Genomic DNA, 17,247 nt, shown 5'->3' on the forward strand with positions numbered 1-17,247 from the left:
TATGGTTTAGAGAAACCTAAGCTGTCATTTCTTAAAAGTTTGGGGCTGCGACGCTTATGTGAAAAAGTTTCAGGCTGATAAGCTCGAACCCAAAGCGGATAAATGCATCTTCATAGGACACCCAAAACAGTTGGGTATACCTCCTGTCTCAGATCCGAAAGCAATAAGGGATAGTTTCTAAAATCGGGTCCTTTCTCGAGGAAAAGTTTCTCTCGAAAGAATTGAGTGGGAGGATGGTGGAGACTTGATGAGGTTATTGAACCGTCTCTTCAACTAGTGTGTGGCAGGGCACAGGAAGTTGTTCCTGTGGCACCTACACCAATTGAAGTGGAAGCTTATGATAGTGATCATGAAACTTCAGATCAAGTCACTAACAAACCGCGTGGGATGACAAGGATGCGTACTACTTCAGAGTGGTACGTAATCCTGTCTTGGAAGTCATGTTGCTAGACAACAATGAACCTACGAGCTATGGAGAAGCGATGGTGGGCCCTGGATTCTGATAAATGGCTCGAGGCCATAAAATCCGAGAGAGGATCCATGTATGAAAACAAAGTGTAGACTTTGGCAGAACGGCTCGATGGTCGTAAGGCTGTTGAGTACAGATGGATTTTAAAAGGAAGACGGACAATGATGGTAAGTATCACCATTAAGAAAGCTCGACTTGTTGTTAAGATTTTTCCGACAAGTTCAAGGAGTTGACTATGATGAGACTTTCTCACTCGTAGCGATGCTAAGAGTCTGTTGGAATTATATTAGCGATTACTGCATTATTTATGAAATCTTGCAGATAGGATGTCAAAACAGTGTTTCCTCGACGATTTTCTTGAGGAAAGGTTGTATGTGATACAACCGGAAGGTTTTGTCAATCCTGAAAGATGCTAATAAGTATGCAAAGCTCCAGCAATCCTTCTAAGGACTGGAGTAAGCATCTCGGAGTTGGAATGTATGCTTTGATGAGATGATCAAAGATTTTGGGTGTATACAAAGTTTATGAGAAACTTGTATTTCCAAAGAAGTGAGTGGGAGCGCTATAGAATTTCTGATGAATATATGTTGTTGATATATTGTTGATCAGAAATGATGTAGGATTTCTGGAAAGCATATAGGGTTATTTGGAAAGTGTTTTTCAATGGAAAGCCTGGATTAAGCTACTTGAACATTGAGCATCAAGATCTATAAGGATAGATCAAAACGCTTAATGATATTTCAAATGAGCACATACCTTGACATGATCTTGAAGGTGTTCAAGATGGATCAGTCAAAGAAGGAGTTCTTGCCTGAGTTGTAAGGTATGAAGTTAATACTTAAAGCTCGACCATGACAGAACAAAGAGAAAGGACGAATGTCGTCCCCTATGCTTTTGTCATAGGCTCTATACGGTATGCCATGGTGAGTACCGCACCTGATGTGTGCCTTGCCACATATCTGGCAAGAGGGTACAAAGGTAATCTAGGAGTAGATCACCAGATAGCGGTCTAAATTATCCTTAGAGGAATAAGGATATGTTTCTCGGTTATGGAGGTGATAAAGAGTTCGACGTAAAGAGTTACGTCGATGCAAGCTTAACACCTATCCGGATAGCTCTGAGTAGAGATACCGGATACGTATAATGGAATAGCTCCAAGTAGAACAGTTATTTGAAATGGCTCCAAATGTAGCATAGTAGTTGCATCTACAAGATGACATAGAAATTTGCAAAGTACATACGGATCTGAATGTTGCAGACCCGTTGACTGAAACCTCTCTCACAAGCATAACATGATCAAACCCAGAACTCTTTGGGTGTTAGTCACATGGGGATGTGACCTTGAGTGTTAATCACATATCGATGTGAACTGGATTATTGACTCTAGTGCAAGTGGGAGACTGTTGGAAATATGCCCTAGAGGCAATAATAAATTGATTATTATTATATTTCCTTGTTCATGATAATCGTTTATTATCCATGCTAGAATTGTATTGATAGGAAACTCAGATACATGTGTGGATACATAGACAACACCATGTCCCTAGTAAGCCTCTAGTTGACTGGCTCGTTGATCAATAGATGGTTAAGGTTTCCTGACCATGGACATTGGATGTCGTTGATAACGGGATCACATCATTAGGAGAATGATGTGATGGACAAGACCCAATCCTAAGCCTAGCACAAAGATCGTGTAGTTCGTATGCTAAAGCTTTTCTAATGTCAAGTATCATTTAGACCATGAGATTGTGCAACTCCTGGATATCGTAGGAATACTTTGGGTGTTCCAAACGTCACAACGTAACTGGGTGGCTATAAAGGTACACTACAGGTATCTCCGAAAGTGTCTGTTGGGTTGGCACGAATCGAGACTGGGATTTGTCACTCCATGTGACGGAGAGGTATCTCTGGGCCCACTCGGTAGGACATCATCATAATGTGCACAATGTGATCAAGGAGTTGATCACGGGATGATGTGTTACGAACGAGTAAAGAGACTTGCCGGTAACGAGATTGAACAAGGTATCGGGATACCGACGATCGAATCTCGGGCAAGTATCGTACCGCTAGACAAAGGGAATTGTATACGGGATTGATCGAATCCTCGACATCGTGGTTCATCCGATGAGATCATCGTGGAACATGTAGGAACCAACATGGGTATCCAGATCCCGCTGTTGGTTATTGACCGGAGAACGTCTCGGTCATGTCTGCATGGTTCCCGAACCCGTAGGGTCTACACACTTAAGGTTCGATGACGCTAGGGTTATAAGGAATAGATATATGTGGTTACCGAATGTTGTTCGGAGTCCCGGATGAGATCCCGGACATCACGAGGAGTTCCGGAATGGTCCGGAGGTAAAGATTTATATATGGGAAGTCCTGTTTTGGTCACCGGAAAAGTTTCGGGTTTTACCGGTAGTGTACCGGGACCACCGGAGGGGTCCGGGGGTCCACCAAGTGGGGCCACCAGCCCCGGAGGGCTGCATGGGCCAAGTGTGGGAGGGGACCAGCCCCAGGTGGGCTGGTGCGCCCCCCACCAAGGCCCAAGGCGCCTCCAAGAGGGAAGGGGGGCAAACCCTAGGGCAGATGGGCCGTAAGGCCCACCCCAGGTGCGCCTCCCCCTCTCCCCCTTGTGGCCGCCACCCCTAGGGAGGGAACCCTAGGTGGGGGCGCAGCCCCTCCCCTTCCCCTATATATACTTGAGGTATTGGAGGCTGCAAGACACACGAGTTCCTCTCCTTCTTGGTGCAGCCCTACCCCTCTCCCTCCTCGTCTCTTGTGGTGCTTGGCGAAGCCCTGCTGGAGTACCACGCTCCTCCACCACCACCACGCCATTGTGCTGCTGCTGGATGGAGTCTTCCTCAACCTCTCCCTCTCTCCTTGCTGGATCAAGGCATGAGAGACGTCATCGGGCTGTACGTGTGTTGAACGCGGAGGTGCCGTCCGTTTGGCACTAGGATCTCCGGTGATTTGGATCACGACGAGTATGACTCCTTCAACCCCGTTCTCTTGAACGCTTCCATTTAGCGATCTACAAGGGTATGTAGATGCACTCTCCTTCCCCTCGTTGCTAGTTTCTCCATAGATAGATCTTGGTGACATGTAGGAAAATTTTGAATTTCTGCTACGTTACCTAACAGATGCATGACAAAGGCAACAACACACGGAGACAAAAACCCGAACCCGGGGAAAATAAAATAACTTAGGCCAAGAACGGCAAGAGTTGGAGTACAGATAAGGTAAAGTACTTCCGGGGTGTTACAACGGCTCGCTGGAACTGGCCCGCCGCATGACTCGCCCCCTACTCGTAGGTGGCGTGGCTCTACGGTCTCGGCCTCCTCCTCCGATGACTCACCGGTCGCATCTTCAACCAAAGGAGCCTCGGTGCCGGCGCTGCTGACTCCCCCGGCGGCCGCCGCCCACCGAGCGAGCTCCTCCTCCTCCGCGGCTGTCGCGGCCTTGTCCTCCACTCCGGCGGCGTTGCGGGCCTCCCAGGCAAGTTGCGCCTCCCTCGCCCTGGCGGCGATGTAGTTCAGCTCCGCCTGGGAGGTGTCTTTGACAAGCAGCCGCTCGGCGTCGGCGTTGACATACGCAACATGCAGGGTGTCAAAGAGCTGCTGCACTTCAACGTCCTCCGGCTCCTTCCATCTCAGGACGGGGCCGTGCGCGTTGCAGTTCGGCATCATGGCGATGATTTCGGACCGACGCGAGTTGTTGCACAACGGGACCACCCCCGTCGGCAGCTTGAACAGAGCCCCCTTGAGGACCATGCCGGCCTTCGTGGCGGCCCTCGCAACCTTGACGGTCCGCTCGACCTCGCCGTCGCACCCCACGTCGAGCTGGAAGATCCGCTGGCAGAAATGGGCGTGCGCCATCACGGTGAACTTATGGTCGAGGCCGGGGCGGAGCCGCATCATGTTAGCGGGGTTCGTGAAGGGCCAGGCTGGCCTCCCCTTGTTATGCAAAGGAGCAATCCGGCGACGGATGAAGTCTGCCCCGATCATCTCAATGGTGAGACCGGCATGGGTAAGCCGGAGAATCCTGGTGGTGGCGACCGTGAGCTTTCTGACGTCGGCGTCAACGTCGCTCCAATCGCTTCCGCGAACCGGCGGCGCCCGGCGAACTCTGCAGAACGCCGACGGGTCCTTCTCCTCGATCCAACACCACCGGCCCTGCCATTCTTCCCACCTCTCCTTCATGGCGCCGTCCGGGTACGCTCCCTTGGATTTTGGGATCCAGGAGATGCACCCCGAGATGGCACCTCTCGTTTGGATCCGAGGGAAGAAGTGATGGCGGAAGAGCGCCGTGTTGGGGTGCACCCCGGCAAAGCCTTCGCAGAGGTGCACGAAAAGGGCAATGCAGGCCACCTCATTCGGAGTAAAATCCAGTAGGTGGAGGCCGAAGGTGTGCATGATGTCGCTGAAGAAATTGGAGAAGGGAGGACAGAGCCCGCAAGAAAAGTAATCAACAAAGGAGGGGCACCTGGGGCAGCCTCGGTGCAGTTCGCGGGGATGGCGCACGTGGCCGGATGCCCCGAATTCTCCCCCCCGTCTTCACTCCCCATAGGGCCTGAAGGACTCCCGAAGCTCGAACACGTCGACCGTCAAGGGGAAGAAGGCGGACTGCGTCCGCTGCACCGCCAGCGCACTCTCCGGCGGCTCCACGGCTCCCGCGTCCTTGGCCACTCCGTCGCCCTTGGTGAACTTTGGCGCCATGGCGACTAGGGGATGAAGGCAGGATAGAGGGTGGCGGAAGCGCAATGACGTCAAGCAGGGACGAATCTTTAGGAAGAAGAGGAAGGCAGGCGGAGGTTTCCGAGATTGGGGTTGCGCGGAGGGTAAAAGGAACAGTGCACCCGTGATTATCCCTTTTTATGGGGAAGCCGCGGGGCGCGCTGCCCATTTACTGCGACGTGACGCATGCGTCTGGAAACCGTCCCCCGCATGCCGCCCACGTCACGCACACCTCTCCACGCCACGCCTCGCTTGCGGGTCGTGGGAGGCGGAGCGCGCGAAGAATCTTACCACGGTAAAAACCGCCCCACCTGCCCGCGCACTGTTTTGGGCCTCGCCCAACAATGTGTTGCTCTTATGTGTGGCCCAGGCCCGGGGGCTCCTGTCGGTGTACAAAAATAGGGGCACATCTTTGTACCCTTTTCCCTGTGCACGGGCAGTTAGAGCCGCGCCCAAGGCCACACCAAGCAGAACGAGGGAGGTGAGCCAAGGTAAGATCGAAGCCCAAGACAATCAAAGCAACGCCAAGGCCAAGACCACAAAGAGCAGAGGGACGAAGCAAGTTCCCTCGGCAAGACCCTTGCCAGGTGGCCTCAGCGGCCCCGGCAAGACTCTTGCCGGGGCAGCTCGCCCCGAACCAACAGAGCGAGCCAACCTTGAGCCCACGGCCCCCAGTGCCATCATTAGCATGGGGCTAGGACTCGGGAAGGCACCCCTGTGGTGGCATATAGATCTTTGTGAAGACATATTCAAGATCAGATCAGAAGACAATGATTCTCGGCAAGATCCTTGCCAAGGAAGTCCATCAGACCCACGGCAAGATCCTTCCCGGGGATGACAACACGCCACGGCGAGACCCTTTCCCGGCCACCCGGCAAGGCCCTCGCCAAAGACGCTGGCAAGGCCACTGTCGGTGTCAAAACCGGCGGATCTTGGGTAGGGGGTCCCGAACTGTGCGTCTAGGCCGGATGGTAACAGGAGGCAAGGGACACGAAGTTTTACCCAGATTTGGGCCCTCTTGATGGAGGTAAAACCCTGCGTCCTGCTTGATTAATATTGATGATATGGGTAGTACAAGAGTAGATCTACCACGAGATCGGAGAGGCTAAACCCTAGAAGCTAGCCTATGGTATGATTGTTGTTCTATATGTTGTCCTACAGACTAAAACCCTCCGGTTTATATAGAGACCGGAGAGGGTTAGGGTTACACAAAGTCGGTTACAGTGGTACGAGATCTACATATCCGTACCGCCAAGCTTGCCTTCCACGCCAAGGAAAGTCCCTTCCGGACACGGGATGAAGTCTTCAATCTTGTATCTTCATAGTCCAGGAGTCCAGCTGGAGGTATAGTCCGGCCATCCGGACACCCCCTAATCCAGGACTCCCTCAGTAGCCCCTGAACCGGGCTTCAATGACGACGAGTCTGGCGCGTAGATTGTCTTCGGCATTGCAAGGCGGGTTCCTCCTCTAAGTACTTCATAGAAGATTTTGAACACAAAGATAGTGTCCTGCTCTGCAAAATAAGTTTCCACATATGGCCATAGAGAGAATAATATTTACACAAATCTAATCTACTGACGTATTCCGTAGTGCGACATCGCACCACGGCCAAGCCTTTATTCGTTTTATTATCGCACCTCAGCGCATCATGCGAGGCGGTTTCCTTGGCACGTCTTATTAAAGCAGAGATCGTGTCCCCTTATTCTGGGATCCTCTTCAATACGGGCGTGGGTAACCCAACCGCTTCTAGGACTCCTAGACTATAGGCAAGTCCAAACGGCCACGGAGAGGACGCTTGATATTCACCCTCTTTATAAAGGGACAAGGCTTTTATTTTTTCCCTCCCGTGCTCAAGCGAATCCTTCCCCCACCTCAAGCTCAAACACCCAAAGTTCAGGTCAGGTGCTCCGAACCTTCAATCATGTCCGGATCTAGCCTTCAAGGCCAATGGGTGCCTTCTTCCATCACGGAAGAAGACATCAAAAAGTTGAGGGAGGCCAGATATCTGACGCCGAGGTTGTGCATCGGCTGCCTGCCCGAGGGCAGGCCGTCCCCTCCCCCGAACCCAACGAGAGCGTCGTGTTCGTCTCCCACTTCCTCGAGGTCTAGGCCTTGCTCTGGATCCTTTCGTCAGGGGTTTGATGTTTTATTACGGGCTAGACTTCCATGATCTAGCTCCGGACTCCTTTCTTCATATCACGACATTTATTGTCGTGTGTGAGGCCTTCCTCCGGGTTACCCCTCACTTTGGCTTGTGGCTCAAGACCTTTGAAGTAAAGCCGAAGATGATCGAGGTGCAACATGCAGCGTGTGGAGGTGCATCAATATGCAAGATGATGGGAGCTCCATGGCCCAAAGGTTCCATTCCAGAGGTGTCTGAATTGTGGCAACAGGAGTGGTTCTACATCACGGCTCCTAGAAGTGCCAAGTGGGCGGCCGCCCCTGTTTTCCGCTCGGGCCCTCCACCACAACTGATGTCATGGATCAGCAGAGGTCTGAGCTGGGGTCCAGCCAAGGACGTGCCTATACTGCAAAGCCGCATTCGAGATCTCTTCAATGGAGATTTTAGTTTGGTTGCGGTAATACAAGTTATGCTGGTTCGTCAAGTCCAGCCTTGCAAACGCTGGCCCCTTCGCTTGTGGGAGTTCAATCCCGAGGGACCGCGTGTCATCCAAAATTTCCTTGGCCTGACGCACGAGGAGATGTACAAGTCATTCTTCGGACCTCAAGTAGAGTGTCCGGAAATCACCGAGGACGTGGGCCTGAGCAGTAACCGCGCCGCCGAACAGGTAAGGAATCTTCCGGCCGAACATACTATCTCTCATTTGTTATGAAGTTATTTCTGAGAGTTTGCTTTTTGACCAGGACTGGCTAACAAATGCGAAGTTGATTCGGTGTTCGGCCCCCCTCCCTGAGGGTTTGGACAATCCGGTATTGGAAAAGATGCTCCAGGTCGCACCCTACCCGGAGCCCTTGAAGGAAGATACTGGGAAGGATAATACAGGCGGACGCGGGCCCCCAACGCTGCCCATTCTAACCGAGGGAGCGAGCGTCTCCATGAAGGAAGACGACCGGAGGAGGAAAAGGACTGCACCCGGGGATTCGGAAGCCGAAGCTCCCAAACGGGAGAAGAAGTCTCCCACAGAGGGTCCTACCTTGGGGTGCCTTTGCCGCACAAAGTCCGCGGGCGGATCAATTCTCCAGCGAGTCGTAAGTGACCCGAAATACTTTAATAGTACATGTATGCCATCTTTTTCTTCTGAGAAAATAACCACCGCATATATCTTTGCAGTTCGGGCCTTAGCCCCTCTCAAATGAGCTCGTCTTTGGGGGATCTTCTTCCAGAGATGACGGAGAGCGAAACGCCTCCTCCAGACTCCTCCGCTCCGGAAGCGGGCGAACCCGAAGTGTCGTCGCGGAGGGCCTCTCTGAGTCCGATGAGGCCAGAAGATAATCCCATTGACCCCCAAAGCTCCCAGTGTCCGTCTCCCGAAGAGAGCGGACAAAAGAGTCCGGCACCGTCTGGTGTGCGATCGGATGTTTTGAGGGAGTTGGTGGGCGAGCGGCCATCTCAGATGAACACTGTGTGCTGATGAATACGGTGATGGAGAGAATCTCGTCCGCCGAAAGCGGATTGCATGAAGCTTTTATGAGTCTACTGACAGGCTTTGAGGTACGTAAAATAGTGTATGATAGTCCTGCACATGCTAGGTGTGCCCTGTGTAGATAGTAGCCCCTGAGACTCTGGTTGTCGTTGGAAACGACGACGAACAGAGGATCATATTCCCAGGTAATAACCATACTGCCTCGATGTGCAGGTGATGGAAGCTCCGGTGGCTAGCCGGACTAGCGAGTTTGCCCATTTAAAACGGCAGTTGGATGCGGGAGACGCCGACATCGAGCTTGTTAACAAAAGGCCTGACGAGGCACAAGGTAAGTGTCATTATCTGGTAAATGCCACATAGTAAGAGCAGCAGGACGCCAGTATCTTTAATATGTTGTGACTGCAGATGGAGCTGCCACTGTTGAAGCCTTGCGGGCAGAACTTGCCCGAGCCAAGGAACAAGCGAGGTTTGGTAATGCGGCTGCTTTGAAGGCGGCCGAAGAGTTGAAAGCCGAGAAGGCCGCGCATGGCGAGAGCCGAGATAAGATGGCTAAGATGGCCATAGAATTAAAAGCCGCCGCCGACCGTTGCCGGGTTCTTGAAAAGGAAAACCTAGCGAAGGCATCGGACCTTGAGAAGGCTGCTGCGACGAGAAAAGACATCCGCTCTGCTATGATTGCGAAGAAGGAGGAGCTGCGGGAAGCCGGGGATATTGTAGCTGGGAAATCCTTTATGTTGTGGAGGAAGTTCGGAGATCCACGGTATGCCTCTCTGGATCGGCTGTGGAGTTCGGAGGATGTGTATATGGATTTGGCGGCGAGCGCTGCCGATGCGGCCAAGTACTTCCAGAGTCAGACGGACCGTGAAGTAGACCAGCTGTTTTGGACACAATTCCATTCTCCCGAGCGTCCGCTTTCATTGACTGACCAATTAGCCGAATGGGCCGAACTGAATAGGTTGTCCGGACTCGCCATGAGGTCTGTTGTGGATCAGCTATGGCCGGAAAGGCCAAAACCGAACAGCTATTTCAGCTTGGTGCAGCAGTTCCTTGACGTGGTGCCGCGCATTAATGCGATGAAGAGGTCGGCGTGCATAGAGGGCTCACGGATGGCCTTTGCCCGTGTTAAAGCATACTGGGCGGAGATGGATGCTACCACTGTTGCAGCGCGGGATTCGGCCATAGGTCGAATGGCTGCTGAGCACTACTTTGAAGAAGTTCTTGAGGGTGCTCGTTTGATAGAGACCCAGTGCTCAAAAAATATTATGTTTGAGTGATATGTAATCTCATTGTAAGCGAAATGCTTTTATAAATTTTTATAAGGCTATTTTTATACTTTTGCCTGAAAGTAATATGATGCCTCCTGGGCGGCCGTTTATGTATACATGTGTATAACCTGAAAGATTGCAGCCGTCGGCTTCAACCCCCACGCATATAATGCGGAGGTGCTCGCAAAAAACACGCGTTCACACTTAACCCAACGTCTTGGTCCTATTAAGGAGGTGATAGCGGAGCGAGCGAGGCAACCGGACTATAATGCTTTAGCACTTTCACTTAGCCATAGGAGTTTGACAGTGGGGCTACTAGATAGCCCCTGGTGGCTCCGCACTCTCCCGATCCCGGGGTGCGTACATGCCTGGCCGGAAAACGGCCCTTCGTTAAGGCGGAGGAATTCTAACATTCCAACAGGTCATCGAGTGGTTGACCAGTCTCACGCTATATCATGACAGTCAGTTTTCGGCTTTCTCTACTGAGGTGCTCGTCCGGATGAACCAGGGCACAATCGCAGTAGTTCTCCTGGTGCTACCTTAGCCGGTAAAGCGGAACGTAAGGCACCAAAACACAGGAGCCGGGCAAACCCAACATTTGACCAAAGACAATGATTCGGAGCTGATGCATATAGGGCCAAACTCGCGACGCCGAACACTCCCTAAGGTATTCGGTCTTTGTGGTATAAACCGGGCCTAAATAATGGCCTTTGTAAGAAGCCCCTTGTGTCCAGGTACGTGCATTGTTCTGGCGTGGCCACATGCCAAGACGTCAGCATCCTTCTCAACGGTGGATATGTATCAACAAGAGACAGTAAAAAAGGTTTACGCAGGGTCTTAATCTAAAAAGAATCCTTGGAGCGGGTCCCTGCTGCACGTCTGCGCCTGTGTCTCCGTTGTGCCGTATCCTGGACGGGTGTAGCACGATGATCGTCTGTAAAAGAGAGGAATTTAGGTGAAAAAGTTGTCGTGCAAAAAGATAGTTTTTAAAGAAACCATGTATAATTCAAGATGAGAAAAATTGCCACTTGTCTGCGCGCGTTGAGCCCCTTGTATTGACAAATAGGGGTGTGACCATTTATTCGGTATAAATAGCGGCGCCGGACTTGATTAGTTGTGTCTGAGGTCTTGACGACCTATTGGATGCTTTCGCTGGTCCGGGCGCCTTTAGTGTGCGGCTGCCAGGGCAGCCACACTCTCTTCGGCGCGCAGAGATCGCTTGATATTTCCGTTCAATGAAATGATGCCACGTGGACCGGGCATCTTGAGTGTGAGGGAGGCGTAGTGTGGTATTGCATTAAAGCGAGCGAAAGCTTCGCGTCCGAGCAGTGCTTGATAGCCACTTTGGAACGGAGCGATGTGGAAGGTTAAATGCTCGCGACGGAAGTTATTGGGGGAGCCGAATATAACTTGTAGTAGGAGGGAGCCCGTACAACGAGCCCCTGGGCCTGGCGTTACTCCTTTAAAGGTAGTATTGCTATGGCGAATTTTTGTTGGGTCTAACCCCATCCCGCGGATTGTATCCTGATATATTAGGTTTAGATTGCTGCCACCGTCCATCAAGACTCGTGTGAAGTGATATCCGCCAATTACTGGGTCTAATACCAGGGCGGCCCATCCTGCGTGTTGGATACTTGCTGAGTAATCGCGATGGTCGAAAGTGATCGGTTGAGACGACCAGTGGCAGGACTTCGCGGTGACAGGCACTTGGGTATATTTTCCTGGGAGTGCCGCGTTGTTTTTTCCCTTGATCACGTGTAACACGTTTACTGTTTTGACTTCTGGTGGAAATTTCTTTTGTTCCCCAGTGTCTTGCTTGGGAGGCTCGTCCTCGTCTTCACTTGGTGTATCCTCCCCCTTGTGTACGGCGTTGAGCTTGCCGGACTGCTTGAAGACCCAACATTCTCTGTGGGTATGATTAGCAGGTTTACCAGGGGTACTATGGATCTGACATACTTGGTCCAGAATTTTGTTGAGGCTGGACAGTTCATCCCTGGTGCCTTTAGAGGGCGGCTTTGCTGACCTGGCCGAGAGCTTTTGAATCCGGCGTTTACTGTCGTGCCCTTCGTGCTGTCTTCTTTATTCCGGCGTTTGTTATTGCTGTTGCGCCGTGATTTCCCGTTTCCATCTCTAACTTCAGATGTACTGGGGTCGCTGGTGCTGCATCTGGCTAGCCAGCTGTCCTCACCCGCGCAAAAGCGGGTCATGAGGCTTGTTAATGCGGCCATCGTTCTCGGCTTATTTTGGCCGAGGTGTCTGGCGAGCCATTCGTCACGGACGCTATGCTTAAAAGCTGCCAAGGCTTCGGCGTCCGGACAGTCGACAATCTGGTTCTTTTTAGTAAGAAACCTGTTCCAAAGCTTTCGGGCTGACTCTCCGGGCTGTTGAGTTATATGACTCAAATCGTCCGCATCCGGAGGTCGGACATAAGTCCCTTGAAAATTTGCCCGAAAGGCGTCTTCGAGCTCTTCCCAACTTCCAATGGAGCTTTCGGGGAGGCCTTTAAGCCAGTGACGAGCTGGCCCTTTGAGCTTGAGGGGTAAGTACTTGATGGCGTGGAGATCATCTCCTCGAGCCATATGGATATGAAGGATGTAGTCCTCAATCCAGACCCCAGGGTCTGTTGTTCCGTCGTATGTCTCTATGTTTACGGGTTTGAATCCCTCTGGAAATTCATGGTCCAGCACCTCATCGGTGAAACATAGGGGGTGTGCGGCACCCCTGTAGCTGGGTGTACCGCGTTGTTCGGATGTTTGTTGTGTTGCATTGTATGCTGGGGCGCGCTTGCGTGGTCCATAGATGGATCTTGTTGCGCCGTCCTTTGGGTGCGAGCCCTCGCATGGGTCGCGTGTTGTATTGTGAGTGGCGTTGTATGCCGCTCTGTGTTGGTAGAGGGGTCGTCTATCCGGCCAGGTGGCTGCTTTGATATTTGGTTGTGGGGGGTCTGAGGCCTCCTCATCGAATTCAGGTAGCAGCTTCCGCTTTGGGTAGCTCTTGGAGGGGCGATTGTCGCCGTACCTCGCTGCTGTGTTGAGTATTTTACTCCATCTGATTTGGAGTGTGTCTTGCGCAGCCTTGAGCCTTTGCTTCTGCTTTTTAAGACTCCTCGCGGTGGCAACAAGCCTTTTACGGGCATTCTGCTGCTCCGGGTGCCTGTCCGGCGTTATGTCGTCCGGACCATTATCCTTGATAGAATTTGTTTGTTTGGTTTGATTATCCGGATTGCCGTTGTCCGGCAGCGGTTCGCCCTGCTCCAGCGCTGGGTCTGTGTGATCGTTATTTCTGTCGAGGCGGGATTTGGGGCGGCGCTTGCGTCGCCGCTTTGACTGCTTCTCGAGGGAACAAGCCTTCGGTGCGTCCTTCCGCTCCTTGTCGTCATCTTTTGGTGCGTCCACCATGTATACGTCATATGACGAGGTGGCTTTCCAGGGCCCAATAGGCGCTGGTTCTTCATCGTCTCCTTCATCGGCGTCCATACCGTCGATGTCTTCGGAGTCGAAGTCGAGCATGTCGGTTAAATCATCGACAGTGGCTACAAAGTGGGTGGTGGGTGGGCTTTGAATTTCTTCATCGTCCGTATCCCAACCTTGCTGACCGTAGTCCGGCCAGGGCTCTCCTGATAAAGAGAGAGACTTTAGTGTCTTCAGAATATCGCCGAAAGGCGAGTGCTGAAAGATGTCCGCGGCAGTAAACTCCATGATCGGCGCCCAATCGGATTCGATCGGCAGGGGCGCGGAGGGTTCGGAGTCCGGAGAGGAGTCCGGCTCCTTGGAGTCACGAGTCTCGCGGAGTGCGGGGCTGGTGTTCGGCTCGATCGCCGTTGGGATCGCAGCCCCCGAGGCGGCGTCCAACCACCCATCCTCGATCGGCGCAGTTGGCTCCGAATTAAGGGTCGAAGCCGATGCAGGTGCGGCCTCCAGGGCACTGTTCGGCGGCAGAGCTAGATCATGCTCGTCGTGACAGTGCGGCGCGCTCGGCAGTGGCTCGAATCCGTCGAAGATCAAGTCCCCGCGGATGTCAGCCGTGTAGTTTAAACTTCCAAATCTGACCTGACGGCCAGGGGCATAGCTTTCGATCTGCTCCAGATGGCCAAGTGAATTGGCCCGCAGTGCGAAGCCGCCGAAGACGAAGATCTGTCCGGGGAGGAAGGTCTCACCCTGGACTGCATCGCTATTGATGATCATAGGAGCCATCAAGCCTAACGGCAACGACACAGAGGAACTCTCAATGAAAGCACCAATGTCGGTGTCAAAACCGGCGGATCTCGGGTAGGGGGTCCCGAACTGTGCGTCTAGGCCGGATGGTAACAGGAGGCAAGGGACATGAAGTTTTACCCAGGTTCGGGCCCTCTTGATGGAGGTAAAACCCTACGTCCTGCTTGATTAATATTGATGATATGGGTAGTACAAGAGTAGATCTACCACGAGATCGGAGAGGCTAAACCCTAGAAGCTAGCCTATGGTATGATTGTTGTTCTATATGTTGTCCTACGGACTAAAACCCTCCGGTTTATATAGACACCGGAGAGGGTTAGGGTTACACAAAGTCGGTTACAATGGTAGGAGATCTACATATCCGTACCGCCAAGCTTGCCTTCCACACCAAGGAAAGTCCTTTCCGGACACGGGACGAAGTCTTCAATCTTGTATCTTCATAGTCCAGGAGTCCAGCTGGAGGTATAGTCCGGCCATCCGGACACCCCCTAATCCAGGACTCCCTCAGCCACCGCCAAGCCCATGTCAACCAAACTTCCCCCGCCGTTCACATGCAGCTGCCAGCCCAACCAGCTAGGCGGGCACCTGCGTGGCTGTCGGATTTCGGGTTCCGGCAGACCCTTGAGGTTCGAACACTTGGGTGCGCGCGGAGATTTCGCCTCCTACCTACCTGCACCCCTCCGCCTCACTAAGATCTAAGCTATGGAAAGAACAACACAAGAGACACAGGGTTTATACTGGTTTGGGCCACCGTTGTGGTTTAATACCCTACTCTAGTGTGTGGTGTGGTGGATTGCCTCTTGGGCTGATGGTGATGAACAATACAAGGAAGAATAGCCTCGCGAGGGTCTGTTCTTGGCTGGGGCGATGAACTGCTAGGAGGAGTCCAGTCACCCTTCTCTCTCTCTCTCTTCACAACTGATGATGCCTCTCTCCAAAACCTCTAACCTCTCACCCCCCCTTTTCCATCCTGCGGGTGGCTGGTCCTATTTATAGAGGCCCTGGTCCTCTTCCCAGATATCGAGCGGGAAGGGAGCCAACAATGGCGGGCTAATTTGAAAGGGGACAGCTAGCACCAGTTATCCTGACAAAAGTAGTCTTCGCCTGCACAAAGCTCTGGTGGTGACGCCGTCTTGGGCTCCACAATGACCTTCGTCTTGCAGTCCTCCTGGTCTTGGTCTTGTTGCACCGAAATGGCAACCTTTGCCTAATGCCTCGGTACTCCGCGGCTGCGCTTGCCCCCTTTGCACCAAAGGGGAAAGGAGGACACTGCGCGGGATGGCACCCGCCTGGCGCCCTTGGTCGTCATGGCTTGCGTCAAGGGCACCTCGTGAGGTACCACGCCTTGATCTCTCCGCCTCCTCGCGAGCCAGCTTGATGAGGCCGTGCCCGAGGAAGCTCCGCGTCGTCCGCCCCGCGAGGCTTGGCCCCTCGCGAGGGTCTAGGGTTTGTGTTGGTGAAGATGGGCCGTGCTGGGCCCCCCTTTGAGCCACGCCGCAGGTCGCAGGCAGGCAAGTGTAACACCCCGGATATGACTTTCCTAATATGTACTCCAACTCTTGCCGTTTCCGGCCTTAAGTTATTTTATTTTCTCGAGTTCGGGTTTTTGTCTCCGTGTGTTGTTGTTGTTGTCATGCATCTCATATCATGTCATCATGTGCATTGCATTTGCATACGTGTTCATCTCATGCATTCGAGCATTTTCCCCGTTGTCCGTTTTGCATTCCGGCGCTTCGTTCTCCTCCGATGGTCATTTCTACCTTTCTTTCATGTGTGGGGATTAAACATTTCCGGATTGGACCAAGACTTGCCAAACGGCCTTGGTTTACTACCGGTAGACCGCCTGTCAAGTTTCGTACCATTTGGACTTCGTTTGATACTCCAACGGTTAACCGAGGGACCGAAAAGGCCTCGTGTGTGTTGCAGCCCAACACCCCTCCAATTTGGCCCAAAACCCACCAAACCCTTCTCCATCATCTAGAGCGTCCGATCACAATCGTGTGGCCGAAAACCGCACCTTATTTGGACTCTCCTAGCTCCCTCTATGCCTATATATAGACCTCCTCATCCAAATCCGGATCTCTTCCCCGTCCAAACCCTAAATTCCACCTCGCGCCGGCCGGACACGTCCGCCCCGGCCGGACGAAATCGCCCCGCCAACCGCGAGCCGCCACGTGGGCAGCCGCGCCCACATCGCCTGCCTCCTCCCGCCGCCGGCCCGCTCGGCCCGCGAGGGGCCCTCCCAGCCCACGCGCGCGTCGCCGCCCGCGCCTTCGCCCCGCCGCAGCCATCTACCGTTCCGGCGGCCAGCCCCGCCGCAGACGCCATCGCCGACGGGCTCCGTTGCTTCCTCCCGCGAGCTCCCCGCCGTCCGACGCGCCGCCAAGCCGCGTCGGCGTCGCGCCCGACCACCACCTCCTCGTCCGAGCCCTCCTCCGCACCTCCTTGCGCCGGGAAGCGTCAAGTCCGGCGACCCCGACGACTCCGGCCACCTCCGTCGACTTCGAGCTCCGTTCCGGCGATCCTCGTTATCCGTGTGTGAACAGTGGATCTGGATCTGAGATCCCGTTCGGGTTGACTTTTGCCCGAAACCCTAACTTTTTGCTCCTGTTCATTGCATCATAACTCCTCATCCGTAGCTCCGTTTTGGGCATATAGGATATCAAAATGTTCGCCTCAGAGAGCACATCATTTCATCTCATTGCATCATTTTCATTTGAGTTCATCTTGATGCCCGAAATGCTGTTAGAAGAGTGCTATTTGAGATAATTGTCAGATCTGCTGCTTTATTTAGATATTTGTCATTTTTGCCATGATTATTGTGTGCATGATATGCCCTTGTGCTCTACATATGTTTTGTTAAGGGTTTTGCCATCTTTCCAGAGGTGCAACCCATGTATTTTTGTGATGTGTGTGGTGACTAGCACGAGCTTGCAAAGTGAGGCATTTGTTAAAGCT

The sequence above is a fragment of the Triticum aestivum genome, chromosome 3A (assembly GCF_018294505.1).
Source record: "Triticum aestivum cultivar Chinese Spring chromosome 3A, IWGSC CS RefSeq v2.1, whole genome shotgun sequence".
In the NCBI taxonomy this organism is placed as follows: Eukaryota; Viridiplantae; Streptophyta; class Magnoliopsida; order Poales; family Poaceae; genus Triticum; species Triticum aestivum.